This window comes from Furipterus horrens, unplaced genomic scaffold, assembly GCF_987537825.1.
Source record: "Furipterus horrens unplaced genomic scaffold, mFurHor1.1.pri manual_scaffold_5, whole genome shotgun sequence".
Taxonomy (NCBI): Eukaryota; Metazoa; Chordata; class Mammalia; order Chiroptera; family Furipteridae; genus Furipterus; species Furipterus horrens.
The window spans coordinates 63,033,898-63,049,349 of record NW_028327175.1 but is presented as its reverse complement, the minus strand read 5'-3'; the positions used below and the strand labels follow the sequence as shown (position 1 = coordinate 63,049,349).

Sequence of the window (15,452 nt, the reverse complement as noted above, 5' to 3'; positions counted from 1 at the left end):
TATAGCATAGGAGGTGTGACAGCCCCGTCCAGGAAGCAAAGGTAAACACAAAACTGTCAGGATGGCACAGATCATGATAGAGATCCCAGTGACACAGCTGACCAGACAGCAAATATCTAATCTAACGAAGCAGCAGATAGGAAATCTTTCTGAGGCACAGTTCACAGGTTTGGTTATAAAAATGCTTACAGACCTGACAGCAGATCTTAAACAAGATGGGGAAGAATGAAGGCTAGTCCTGCTGAAATGAACAAAAATACATATGAAACTAGTGGTGAGGGAAAGAAAACCAGGGATCAAATCAACAAATCGGAACATAGGGAAGGAACAAACAGTCATCCAGTGCAGAAAGAGGAAATGAGAAGTGAGGAAAATGAGGAGAGGCTCAAAAACCTGTGGGACAGCTATAAGCGGGCCAACATCCTAATCATAGGGTTGCTAGAAGGTAAAGAAGAAGAACTAGAAAGTGAAAAATTATGTGAAAAAATAATGAAGCAGAACTTCCCTAACTTGGGGAAGGAAATAAGACTTACAGGTCCAGGAAGCACAGAGAGTTCCAGAAAAACTGGACCCAGGGAAAACCACACCAAGACACATAATAATCAAAATGTCAAAAATTAAGGATAAAGAGAGAATCTTAAAAGCAGCAAGAGAGAAGAGAATCATGTACAACTGATTTCTCAAAAGAAACTCTGCAGGTAAGAAGGGACTGGCAAGAAATATTCAAAGTAATGAAAAGCAAAAACCTACAACCACAATTACTCTATCCAGCGAAGCTGTCATTCACAATGGAAGGGCAGAGAAAGTGCTTCCAGGACAAAGTAGAACTGAAGGAGTTCATTAGATCCAAACGACTGTTAAATGAAATGTTAAAGGGACTTGTTTACGAGAAAGAGAATCAAAACTATGAACATTAAAATGAAAACTGTTATCACAAAAACCAACATAAGCTAGGGAATCGAAACAAAGGCAAACTAAATAGGCAACAGGAGTGGGAAAAGAATTATAGGTATGGGGAACATTATGGGGGGAGGTCAGCAGGAAGGGGTAAGGGGGTAAGGGAGGGAGATAATGTAGGAATTAAGAAGCATAGCAGGAGGGAGTGGAGTAGACAGGAAGATGTTGAGAAGAACTATATGCACAACCCATGGGCATGGACTAAGAAGTGGGGGACAACTGGAGGAAGAGGGATCACTGGGTGAAGGGGAACAAAAGAAAGAGAAATTGAGACAACTGTAGCAGCATAATCAGTAAAGCATATTTAAAAAATTGAAGGGGAGATTATGTAGGTTTCATAATAAAATTTATAATGGTTTTAAGAAATGCTGTCAGATATATAAATCAGTAAACAAATCAACACATATAAGAGGTAAAACAATTTTTTTTAAACTACAGGGATATACAAAGAAGCCTTTTATATTCAGCATTGTGATTAAGGACAGACGAAGCAGGCTGAATCCCAGCTTTGCTATTTACTTCCTAAGTAATTTTGGGCAAACCATGACCCTCTCTGTGCCTCAATTTTCACATTTTTTATATGGAGATTATAATATATCTTTGTGTGTAGGGGGTATTTTGCCCTGGCTGGTTTAGCTCAGTGGATTGAGCGTCGGCCTGCGAGCTAAGTGTCGCTGGTTCGATCTTCCAGTCAGGGTACATCAGAGAAGGAAAACTCTGACTCCAAAAAACCTCCGCTGCCTTGCGGCATACCTCTTCAGGGGAAAGGCTAAGGGAGTAAACCCCGACAGAAAATCCGGAGCCGGAGTCCCTAAGGCGGTTTGACGTTGTAGTCAACACCGGCAACTCCTGCGGCGCACCTGAACCCAAGCTGTATCGACTCCGTCTTTCCCTTGGACCCTTCAGCTGCGAAGAGAGTGGGGGTCTGCTGCATGGGCAACAGCAGACCCTCCATATCACCCTGCCCAGGCTCTGTAGCTTCAGCGTCATCACAAGATGTCGATTCAACACGGGAGGAGACAGATACCATGTCACTCCCGAGTTGGACTGCACAGCCATTCTCAGCGGTGCAGATAGACTCTTAAGAAGCTACACCATCGTCTCTCGAGACGGACGGCTGCCAACGAACGAGGGGGTATTTTATTTTGTTCTGTCTTATTTGTTTGACTTTATTTAATTTTTTATTGAATTTATCGGGGTGACATTGGTTCATAAAACCATACTGGTTTCAAGTGTACAAATCAATAAAACCTCACCTGCACACTGCATCGTGTGTCTGTCGCCCCAAGCTATGTATCCTTCTGCCCCTTTTTCTCTCCCTTTGTCTATCTCCATCTACCCCCACCCCGCTTTCCCACTGGCTATCACCACACTGTTGTCTATGTATATGTGATACTTACAATAGCCAAGCTATCTATATATATAGTTTTTTTGGTTAATCCCTTCACCTTTTTTCACCCATTCCCCAACCCCCTTCTCCTCTGACAGTTGTCAGTCTGTTCCATGTGTCCATGCCTTTGTTTCTACTGTGTTTGTCAGTTTATTTTGTTCATTAGATTCCACATATAAGTGAGATCATATGGTATTTGTCTTTCTTTGACTGGCTTATTTCACTAAGCATAGTAACTCCAGGTCTATTCATGCTCTTGCAAAAGGTAAGATTTTTTCTTTTTTTACTGCCGAGCACTACCATTGTCTGAATGCACCACTGCTTTTTTATCCACTCATTTACTGATGGGCACTTGGGCTATTTCCATATCTTGGCTATTGTAAATAATGCTTAATACTGCAATGAATGTAGAGGTACATATATTCTTTTGAATTGGTGTTTTGGGATTCTTAGGATATATTCCAGAAGTGAGATCATTAGGTCAAAAGACAGTTCCATTTTTAATTTAATGTTTTCAACAGTGGCTGCACCAGTCTGCATTCCCACCAACAATACACAAGGGTTTTCTTTTCTCCACATCCTCACCAGCACTAATTGTTTGTTGATTTACTGATGATAGCCATTCAGACCACTGTAAGGTGATACCTTATTGTGATTTTAATTCACAAACTTCCGGTGATTATTGACCTTGAGCATTTTTTCACATGTCTGTTGGCCATCTGTATGTCCTCTTTGGAGAAGTACCAATTCAGGTCCTTTGCCTGTTCTTTAATTGGATATTTTGACTTCCTGATATTGAGTTGTATAAGTTTGTTATATATTTTACAAATTAACCCTTTATTAGATGTATCATTGGCCAATATGTTCTCCCACTCAGTAGGTTCCCTTTTCATTTTGTTGGTGGTTTCTTTTGTCGTGCAGAAACGTTTTAGTTTGGTGTAGCCCCATTCATTTATTTTTTCTTTTGTTTCCCTTGCCCAAGGAGATGTGTTGGCAAAAAATATTGCTATGAGAGATGTCTGAGATTTTACTGCCTACTTTCTTTTTCCATGATTTTTATTGTTTCACAATTTAACATTTAAGTCTTTTGTCCACTTTGAGCTTATTCTTTGTGTATGACATAAGTCGGTGGTGTAGTTTCATCTTTTTGCATGTGTCCCTGTCCGATTTCCCAAATTCTATTTATTGAAGAGATTATCTTTACTCTATTGTATGCTCCTTCGTCCTTTGGCAAATATTAATTGACCATAAAAGTGTGGATTTACCTCTGGGCTCTCTGTTCTGTTCCATTGTCTATATGCCTGTTCTCATGCCAGTACCAGCCTGTTTTGATTACAGTGACCTTATAGTATAGTTTGACATCAGGTATTGTGATCCCGCCAACTTTGTTCTTCTTTCTCAAGATTGCTCAGGCTTTTGAGGTTCTTTTTTGGTTCATATAAATATTTGGAATATTTTTTTTAGACTTGTGAAATATGCATTGGTATTTTAATAAGAATTTCATTGAATCTATAGATTGCTTTGGGTAGTATGGACACTTTAATGATGTTAATTATTCCAATCCATGAACATAGTATAAGCTTCCACTTATTTGTATCTTCCTCGCCTTTAAATTTTATCTCAATGAATGAGTTCACTAAATTACATAAAATTTTCTAGACTTAATATAAGTTAAATTTTGAATTATATAATGTTGGCAGGACTTCATGAATGGTAAAGAAAGATTACTTTGTGATTAGATATGAATTGGAAAGTAAAAATGAATAAGGCCAGAAAAGGCTGGTTTGGGCTTAAGAATGATGATGTGATCAAAGTTAATTTCCACTTTGTTTTTAGTCAAACCAGCAACTCAAACCAAACCAGCAACACAAGAATAATACAAATAATATTAAGAAGAATAGATAAGGATACATGATGCCTGTGAAGATATGATTCTCTGATGTTGCCCTTTTACTTCTGGAGGCACATGTTCAAAGTAAGTTGTTCAGAAATCTTTTGTTGAGGAAGAGTGTGCCCAGTCAGAGTAGCTCAGAAACATGAGCTAGTTGCTTCTTAGAGTATTTTAGGGAACCGGGGTTTTGTGGATAGAACGTTGGTACAGGCTATCTATCTATTACTATGAAAGAATATCTGGATGCCTCACATTTCTTTTTTTCACATATTATTTCTTGCTAAGCTATAGGTTCCACTTTTGCTTTTTATGTGGTAGTCCTGGGGAATTAAAAAAAGAATAGTTAAAAATGGCTCCAATAGTCCAAGATAAAAGAAAATTGATGGTATTGATGAATAAAATAGTCCATTGGAAGAGTTAGTTTGGGAAGTTTAGGAATATGTACTTCTCTTACCATTTCTTAAAGAATACAACAAATATACAGCTAGAAAAACCTTAGAGCCTAATAAATTCATTCACTTTATTTTATAAATGTGGAACATGATCTCCATCCCTCTGAGTTACTTATCCAAATTCACATAGACATAGCCGAACCAGGATCAGGACTCAAATCTATTGGTTGTTTGTTCAATTATGTTTAGAGTTAAATATACTTTACCGCTGTGCAACATTTTGAAACTTGTTGAGTTATAGGTAGAATGTGTAGTTATTTTCAATTAATCAGAATATTCCACCTGTTTACCATGCTCTTTAATAGTGTTTATTTTAGGTTAGACAGTGATACTGAATAGTAAGATTTCAGGTGAGCCTGAGCTGGTGGAAACATTAAGTCCAGTCTGTTCACAGAAGATATATGATGCTGTTCACTGGGCTTTTTCAAAGAGGAAAAATCACATGGCCCTATTGTTTCTCCTTTGCAGTGTGCTTCCCAGTGGTTAATTTTTCAATCTTCTTTTCAGTTCTTTTTAAGCATTTATTAATTGGTTATAAGAAAAATGGCACTCTGGGTTTTTATTACTGAAGAACCAGAGAAAAAATAAGACTCTAACCATTGCATGTGTTTAAATTAAAAAAAATAAAAAATACCCTACAATAGAAAACTCTCTCTTAAAATATGTTAAAGGACAAGTGAGATTTCAAAATTATTTTTCTGGGCTTTCTTTTGGTCACATAAAGTATGAATTTTTTTATTGTTTTAATGTAATGTTTTCTGGCAGTGCTTATAATGTGTTCATATTTTATTATAGTCACTGTTCTTAGAAATTTATAACTCAACTGTTACAATTTGCCTATGGCTGAAACATGATCTACAGATGTTTGGCTTAGATACAGTTCTTCAAACAACTCATTTTTAAAGGCAATAATTAATATTAGATTGGATGTTTATACATGTTTGAAATAGTAAGCACTGTGTTTTTGATCATATACAAAAAATGATTAGAAACATTACAGAAGAATGAACATTTAAAACCAATATTGTGGAATGGCAATTTCAAAAATAAAGTTATTGTACTTAAAAGAGTAATAGCTCCCCTTTTTGATTGATCATGGATTAGGATAATCGACATCATTCATTATGTCATGTTATTGTTATCTCCCTGATGACAATTTAATAATTGGAAATACAAGAACTTAAAGAGATTGTAAAGCTATATCCTGGGCCACAACTTCACTGCCTCTTCCTCCCCTAATTTTTTTAGTTAGTTCTACCTTTCTGAAATAGCCTTGGAGTATTTTCCAAATTATGTTGGTCCCTCAATAATTTATTTTTCTGTCATTGAGGTCATAGTGATCTTTTAGAGAATAGTACATGATCTTTTAGAGAATAGTACATGATCTTTCTCCTGGCTCTCTTTTTTATGGCCTTATTCTTTTTACTCTTTCTGCTCCTTTGTGATGCCCAGCAATGACGGACATACTATGAGCCCACAAAGTGCATGTAAGGAAAGAAGAGATTGGTGCCTATGCTCATGCCCACGGTCTTGCAGGGGTCACTGCCAGTCTAAAGAGAAAACTTCTAAATCCACTGCTTACCACAGTCTACTCTCATTATTTATTTATTATGTTCATCCTGTGCATCACTTTGATTTGGGTTAATTTTCTTATTCTGTTAGTTATATTTTGCCCATCAGAGATTTTTTGTGGCTTTTTGTTTTGTTTTTGTTTTTGTATCATACAGCATATTTAATCTTCTGCCTCTTTACCTAAAAGGTGACTCTTATTTCTCTTATCATTCTTTACCTTTGAACTGTGTAAGTATGGAAGCATCATAGATTTATACCAGTCACATGAAAACTGAACCATCAACATTCTGGCACTTTATTATTGGTATCAGATGACATTCCTTTAATATATTCTTTGTATTTTTTTATTAACTCCTCTACTGAGGTTATAGAGAGAAAAATCACACAACCATGTAGATAGAGAATTCCTCAAAATCATGATTACCAGCCTTATCTGAATGCTCTACGTGTTTCAGGTCATTATTGTTTTACTCTAGAACTGATTTCAATGAAGGATATAACACACACATTCTTTATCGAAATAATACAAAAAAAATTATTTTAACAGCATTTGCAAGCACAAATAATACAATAAGTTGGTGAAATGGTCACAGTCAAGAGATATTTAGGAATTGTATAATATTTTAATTAGATTTTTAAAGAAGTGATAAACACCAATTGGCAAGAGATAATTGTTAAGAATGGAAGGTGTTTCAAACAAAGAGAGATAAAAAGTGTAAAATAAAAAAATCATAAGCCCCCTGAGAGCAGGGATAATTGTTTTTTTAACTATTTTTTACCTATTATATATGAAATGTCAGTACTTATTGCAAAACAGGAAAATGTTAGGTATAAAAACGTTATTAAAAATCAGCCATAGTCTAAATATCCAAGGATAACCATTTTAACATTTTGGTTAATATAATTTGTACAAAACTATGTTTTATATGCAGTAGTGATTCATATCTCAAGATATGAGCACTCTCAAGTTTTAGAACCAAACAGATCCAGGTTCAAACTGCCCCTAAAACTAGGTTACTATACCACATGGACATGTTAATCTTTTGGGGCCCAAGTTTTCTCCTCTATAAATTAGAGATAAGAACTATTTTGTAGAGGTATTATGAGAGTTATGGAAGATGATGTATATAACATACCTTGTACAGAGTAGATACACAACAAATCATATTGCTACTTTGCTGTAATATATTTAAGCTGACATCTATACATATTTTCTTACGTTTTCAATATGTTTTATATGAATTAATGAAGCTCTGTAGGATTGCCACATCGGTACACCTCTGAAACAGAGTATTGATACCTTAACTTGTTTTATAACAGAGAGCTTTGCTATGAAAAAAAATATTTACTAAGTTTGAGTTCTGTACAAGAACCCTCAGCCATCAAATCTTTTTACTTACAAAAATGAAATTTTGTTTTTTGCCACAATATTTTAATAATTCATCATCTGAGGAGTTGGACTACCCAAAATTATTTAAAAGCATGCAAATACATGAACTAAGTATATTATTAGTAATAATGGCCATTGAATTTAGAAATGACTGTTCTGATAATAACTGTAACTAGCTGAGCTGCTAGGGAGATAGGAAGATATCATACTTACTGGTTGTATGGAAATATTAAGGTTTTGGTACCCTAAAGAAGTATAACGTCTGATGGACATGGAGTTTCCTACCATTTACCTTATAGTTTTTTGTTTTGTTTAGCCTGATTTCAAATTAATATTTATTATGGCAAAGTACAATAGCCCCTCTCTATATCGCGGTTCACTTATCGTGGCCTCGCTGTATCGTGGGATTTTTAAAAATATTATCACGTATTTTTCGCTATGTCACGGGATTTTGTGGTACTGTATATGTATGTTGTTAAAGTTATGTAGGTTTAAGAGTGTAGAATAAATGTAAGGTTCCTACTTCGCAGGGGGGTCTAGAATGTAATACCTGCGATAAGAGGGAATACTGTATAGGCAAATATTTGTTTTTAAATGAGAAATTACCGCATTCAGTGCAGAATACTTTGAACTAGAAATATCCAAATGTATTAGGATTTAGCTGTTTTAAAATGTTATGTCTGTGGTGTCGGGGAGATTGAAACTTTCTTCTACCCTCAAGGTTCTTTCTGCTGGTCTAATAATTGAATCCACATAGGACAGATTCGTTGGCAGCCGTCCGTCTCGAGAGACGATGGTGTAGCTTCTTAAGAGTCTCTGCACCGCCGAGAATGGCTGTGCAGTCCGACTCGGGAGTGACATGGTATCTGTCTCCTCCCGTGTTGAATCGACATCTTGTGATGACGCTGAAGCTACAGAGCCTGGGCAGGGTAATATGGAGGGTCTGCTGTTGCCCATGCAGCAGACCCCCCCTCTCTTCGCAGCTGAAGGATCCAAGGGAAAGACGGAGTCGATACAGCTTGGGTTCAGGTGCGCCGCAGGAGTTGCCGGTGTTGACTACAACGTCAAACTGCCTTAGGGACTCCGGCTCCGGATTTTCTGTCGGGGTTTACTCCCTTAGCCTTTCCCCTGAAGAGGTATGCCGCAAGGCAGCGGAGGTTTTTTGGAGTCAGAGTTTTCCTTCTCTGATGTACCCTGACTGGAAGATCGAACCAGCGACACTTAGCTCGCAGGCCGACGCTCAATCCACTGAGCTAAACCAGCCAGGGCTACATAGGACAGATTAACAAGAGAGAATAACCAATTTTAATACATGTGCATGCATGAGAACCCCACATACATGAGTGGTTTGAAGACATAAAGAGAAAATGAGGTATATATGACATTCTGAACTAAGGATCGCCTTGGAATTCTGAGGGTAGGAAGGTCACTGCAGGATGATAAGAAGAGCAGATGTTCAGTACTTAGTAGTTTGTCCTGCCATTTAGATAGATCAAACCAGATTGTCTCAGATAATCTCTTATTATGGGCAAGACCCCTAATTCAAATTTTTCTAGGTAGTTAGGCAGAGGGTAGGGGTCAGAAGTTTCTCTTTAGATGGTAGGGCCTTGGATGTGTCAACGTAAGAAATGTCCAAACTTGTAATAATTTTTATGTTTATTTGAGCCAAAGTGACAGCAATTACCAGGAAGCAAAAACCTCAATAGATTGAGAAAATGCTCCAGAAAATGGCAGCTTTGCACCTTATTTTATACATTATAATTAAAAGAGGATGTGTACGTGGGTTACCTGAAATCCATTGGTGGCTGATTGGGCAGGAAGGAAAAAGCAAAGGGAAAAAGACCTCTGGAAATGGATGAAAAATAAAATGATAGACACTTTTTTAACGGGTGGGTACAAGATAGTTAACAGTCAACAATTAACATGATAATAATGACAGGATTTGTGGTCTCCCTCTGGTGTGGTGCCTATGCTTTGAAGGGCTTGGGAAAAAGAAATTTGACATTTCAAATGTAAGTTATCAGGAGATGCAAAAAGACAATAGACAAGTTTAGTTAAGACAAAGATTGACTATTGTCAGGGAAGATTCCAGCTTAGGACAAGGACTACCCACCATGACTCTTTTAATAGAAAGTTTTTAACTTCAGACAATCCTATGTAGTTACTTTAGGCTTCTGACTTTGTAAGGCCACCACGTGGGCCACCCCTGCACTTGTCAGGTTTGATAGGTGGTCCCTTCCATCCACAGTTGCCTTTAGCTCAAAATAATTCACGTACAAAAGAGGCAGATCTTGGGGAGACTCTTTCTAAACCACTACAGTTCTTACTCTGTAACTGAGTTTTTAAAATATATTTTATTGATTATACTGTTATAGTTGTCCCAGTTTTTTTCCCTTAAACCCCTTCCGCTCAGTACCCCCTTTCCTCCAGCAATCCCTCCCCTCTTAGTTTTTGTCCATGGATCGTGCATGTAAGTTCCTTGGCTTCACCCTTTGCTATATTGTTCTTAACATCTGCCTATCTATTTTGTTCCTACCAATTGTGCTTCAGTTGTTGATAGTTGTTTGTTGCCATTTTAATGTTCATAGTTTTGATCTGTTTTTTAAATAAGTCCCTTTAATCTTTTGTATAATAATGGCTTGGTGGTGATGAATTCCTTTAGCTTTACCTTGTCTGGGGAGCACATTATCTGCCCTTCCATTCTAAATGATAGCTTTGCTGAATAGAGTAATCTTGGTTGTAGGTCCTGGCTTTTCATTACTTTCAATATTTTCTTGCCAGTCCCTTCTTGCCTGCAGTGTTTCTCTTGAGAAATCATCTGATAGTCTTATGGGAACTCCTTTGTAGGTAACTCTCTTCTTTTGCTGCTTTTAAGATTCCCCCTTTATTGTTATGTTTTGGCATTTTAATTATGATGTGTCTAGGTGTTGTCTTCTTGGGTCTAATTTGTTTGGGACTCTGTGCTTCCTGGACTTGTATGTCTATTTCCTTTGCCAAATTAGGGAAGTTTTCTTTTATTATTTTTTCAAATAAGTTTTCAATTTCTTGCTCTTCCTCTTCTCCTTCTAGCACTGCTATGATTCGGATGTTGTTTCCTTTAAAGTTATCCCAGAGGTTCCTAATCCTTTCCTCATTTTTTTCCATTTTTGTTTCTTCTTTCTGTTCTGGGTGAATGTTTATTTCTTCCTTTTGTGCCAAATTGTTGGTTTGAATCTTTGCTTCCTCCCCATCACTTTGGTTCCCTGTATATTTTTCTTTATTTTACTTTGTATAACCTTCACTTCTTCCTTTATTTTGTAGTTGTACTCAGTCATTTCTTTGAGCATCCTGATCACCAGCGTTTTGCATCTGATAGGTTGACTATCTTCGTTTTGTTTAGTTCTTTTCTGGGGTTTTGTTCTGTTCTTTCATTTGGGCCATGTTTCTTTGCCTCCTCAATTTGGCAGACTCCCTGTGTTTGTTTCTGTGTATTAGGAACAGCTGCTTTGACTCCATGTCTTGGTAGTAAGGCCTAATGTAGTAGGTATCCTGTAGGGTCCAGTGGTATAGCCTCCCCTGTCGCCCAAGCTGTGTACTTAAGGTGTGCCCTTCATATGGTGGGCTGTCACTTTCCTCTTGTAGTTGAGCATTGGTTGCTGTTGGCAAATCAATGAGAGGGATTTACCTAAGCCAGTCAGCTGCAAGGACTAGCTGTGACCTCTGACCACCAACCTCTGCCCTCCGTGGGAGATAAGCTATGCAGGGGCAGGGTAGTGGTGTTCTGAAGGGGTCTATAGCTGTCCACTAGGTGTGCTAACCCTGGGGTTTCCCTCATGGTGCAGACCAAAGTCAGCTGCTACCTGTGTTTTACCCGTGGCACCCTGCCAGATCTATAAAGCAATTTGAGGTGACTGCTACTTGTGCTGGGCTTCAAGATTTCTAGGTGAAGTGAAGCTGTGAATCTAAGCTGTCTGCTGGTATGCGTGGCCTGGGGCCACTGAGACCAGCTGTTGCTTATTTGCTAGGATTTAGGAAGTTGTGAAGCATGAGCCAAGACCAGCTGTTTATATGGAAAAATGGTTTGGGTGGGCCCATAAATTGGGTGGGGCGGAGTCTCTGGGGGTCTCCTAGGCGGATCAAACAGTGTTAGCCCAGTTGATGGAGTCTCAGATATGGCGCCAGCTTACTGGCTCTGTGAGGGGAGAGTTTAGAAAAGAGAGAATGGCCTTTGCACGCCTTGATGCCAGACACTTCAGTTTCTGCCTGTATACCACTGGTGCCTTTCAACCGCTACCCCAGTGCTGGAGCTCAGCGGAGAAGTGAGTCTGAGTAGGTGAGTCCAGATGTGGATTTTTTAAGAGGAACTGCTTGGGGATCCAGCAGTTTCTTCCGCCAACTCAATCCCCACTGGATTTTGCTGCCAGAGGTTGTGAGGACTGATCATCCTGGCACTGGAACCCTGGGCCGGGGGTCCTGGTGTGGGGCTGGGACTCTTCACTCCTGAGATGTCCCTTCTGTATTTTTATCCACCACATGTGGGTAAGGGACCAGCCTGTTCTGCATCTGCCCCCTCCTACCTGTCTTCATGGATGTGGTTTCTTTAATTCCGTAGTTGTCAGACTACCGTTGAACTCGATTTCTGTTGCTTCTGGCTGATGGTTGTTCTATATTTTAGTTGTGATTTTGATGTGGTTGTGTGAAGAGGTGAGCCGTGTCTGCCTTCGCCACCTTCTTGGCCGGATCTCTCCTAATTGAATTTATGAATGATAAATGTTGTTATACTGTAGACTTTTACATTAAAACATTTTCATTGGGTGTTTTCCTTTTAAAATAGTATCTTTGAAGAAAAGTATAAATAATTCTTCATTCTAGGTAGGACTTAGAAATATTCAGCTTTGCTTTCTCCCATTCCTTAATATATCACCAATGGATTTCATGTCACCCACTTGCGCATCTTCTATTTGACTGTAATGTTTAAAATAAGGTGCAAAACTGCCATTTTCTGGAGCATTTTCTCAATCTGTTGAGGTGTTGCTCCCTGGCAGTTGTCACTTTAGCACAAATAAATCATAAAAATTTTTACAGGTTTGGATGTTTATTACGTTGACATTTTATTATAGTTTGTATTAAATTAGCTGGAATTATTAACAATTAAGTCCTGGCTGCTTTGGCTCAGTGGATTGAGCGTCGGCCTGCGAGCTGAGTGTCGCTGGTTCGATCTTCCAGTCAGGGCACATCAGAGAAGGAAAACTCTGACTCCAAAAAACCTCCGCTGCCTTGCGGCATACCTCTTCAGGGGAAAGGCTAAGGGAGTAAACCCCGACAGAAAATCCGGAGCCGGAGTCCCTAAGGCAGTTTGACGTTGTAGTCAACACCGGCAACTCCTGCGGCGCACCTGAAGCCAAGCTGTATTGACTCCGTCTTTCCCTTGGACCCTTCAGCTGCGAAGAGAGGGGGGTCTGCTGCATGGGCAACAGCAGACCCTCCATATCACCCTGCCCAGGCTCTGTAGCTTCAGCTTCACCGGAGAGGACACTCCAGCGTCATCGCAAGATGTCGATTCAACACGGGAGGAGACAGATACCGTGTCACTCCCGAGTCAGACTGCACAACCATTCTCGGCGGTGCAGATAGACTCTTAAGAAGCTACACCATCGTCTCTTGAGATGGACGGCTGCCAATACGAATACGATTAACAATTAAATAATTAAAGATGATGAATTTCATTAGTATTATGGCCTCTGCAAAACATTTTAGACAGTTTTTCAAGTAGTATTTTGATTTATCCAAACTAAAATCACATTTATCTAAACCCTTTTCCGTTAATATTTATTTTATATGTACTTGTTGTCATTTAATATTTAAAGTTGTCATTCATTTATACCATCAGTCATCAAAATATTTTATGAGCACTATTTTATATCCAAAAAATGACATATCCTTAAGTAAAACAGTTCATATGTAATGGGGTACAGAGCATGCATCCTCTGAAGACAGAGGAAACTCCTAATCCTGCAAAAGACAGGAGGAGGGCAGGGAAACAGCAGAAAGTAGTGTTTAAGGTACACTGTATAACAAAAGCAGATTAACAGTTTGTGCCTTCCTGACAGGAAGAGGGCTGCTGCCTTGAGCAACATTGTGTGTGTGACTGTGAGAACATGTGCCATGTGCCAGCAGAGTGACTCGTGACACAGCTGGGGGTAGAGCTTATACAGAGCCTGCATGAACTGTGGGGACAGCTGTCTCCCCGATGCCTGTGTGTTGCTGGAAACTCTTGCCCTGACTAAAGATGGCAGCTGAAAGACAGTCAAGGACACAGGGGAGCTCACAAGTGGTGGCCACTAACACACTATAGGAAGGGTTGGGTGTTTTGTTGTGCAGGAAAGTCTGAACTGAGCATTTAAATTAGAACTGGCCGATTGAAGGGAAGTCACCACAAGGTCAGGAGTCTGCCATGAGGTCAGGAGGTCTGCCTGGAGGTCTAGAGGTTGGGGGATGGTGGCAACAGATTTGGCAGAGCTGCAGGGACCTGCCTGGCCAAGCACACAGACACAGGGGAGATGCTTGGAGCTGCACTGTGACCTGGAATGCTGTGCTGCAGACTTCTGCTTTTTCTGAAGGATGTACGGAGACATCACTCTTTTGGTACAGGACTTTAGAGCTTGGTGCAAGCTCTGTCCCTCTGGGCTTTTGGCATTGGGACATTCTGGGCTTCTAGCCCTGCTGCCCACACAGATGGTAGTGCTCATAGGACCAAAAGATGTGGGGCCCACCAGGGACTTAGATACTGCAGAGGATGGGAGCCCACTCCTGGAGGCAGCGTCCTATGCTGGGATGTATGACTCCCTGGGCTCCGCCCTCTGGGACAGTGTAGCATGACACATAGTTTCCTGAACCACTACATGGAGACTGAGAACAGCACACCCAGATCCTGAAGGAGAGAGCTGCTGAGAGACTCTGCAGCCCACAAGTGCACATTCCAGAGAGGATGGAGACCTGTTTGCGTGATCACTATAAGGACAGATAAGGAAGTGGAGAGCTTCTGGTCATGATTTTCGCTTGTAGTCTTTTGGGGAGCAAGGGAAGCTCTGGGTCTCAGAGAGAATGGTTCTGAGCAGGAATGCTCTCAGCACCCCCAAGGTTGGATCCCTGTTAATAAAAACCTGTTTCCTTCCACACAAATTGGGTCATGTGAATCAAAGTTGCCAAGTGGCCAAGCCCCAGTTTGCATGGTTACACACACTCTGTACCAACTCTCTTGTTCTTAGGCTCTCCCATTGCCCTGATCTACTTGTTCATATAGCACTCCTCACCATGTGATCTCTTATAAAGTACATCTGTTTGCATGTTTTTAAAATCTGCCTTAGCCACCAGAATAAAAACTCCTTAAAGGCAGGGACTTTGAATTGTAGCTATTTCCCCAGCTTGTACAGTAATGCTTCTTACTTATCAACCATTTAATAAATATATATGAAATGAATGGATGAATAATGCTTTGATATTGGGAAAGTACATGTCTTTAAGGAGCAGCATATTTATATTTTAGTCAATTATCAATACTTATGATAGGAGAACTTTCTGCCTTTTCCCTGAATAAATAGAGCCAGGAGATGAGACTTGAACAATTCTGAGCTTACAGTTTCCAGGTCAATTTGTTGTTATGAGTGGAAGGGAGGTGTTAAAGTCTTTCTGCAGCCACCTTTGTTCACAGTGGTCTGTGAGGCCTTGTGATTTCCTGTGCAGCTCTTGGTTGCAGTGAGAAGCAGCATGATGGTTATTAGCACTCTGAGGGGTGCTGTTTTGTTCAGCTTTCAAACTATA

The 15,452-nt window shown here is 39.6% G+C and overlaps 1 protein-coding gene across 1 annotated transcript in view; it reads left to right on the top strand.

Annotated features, from left to right (window-relative positions):
- Nucleotides 1-15,452, top strand: part of KIAA0825 (KIAA0825 ortholog) — a 386,922-nt gene that overhangs the window by 18,257 nt on the left and 353,213 nt on the right. The window contains exon 2 of the mRNA XM_090276495.1: nucleotides 4,184-4,322. The gene's annotated coding sequence lies outside the window, so the exon portion shown is untranslated. The remainder of the gene's footprint in view (nucleotides 1-4,183; nucleotides 4,323-15,452) is intronic.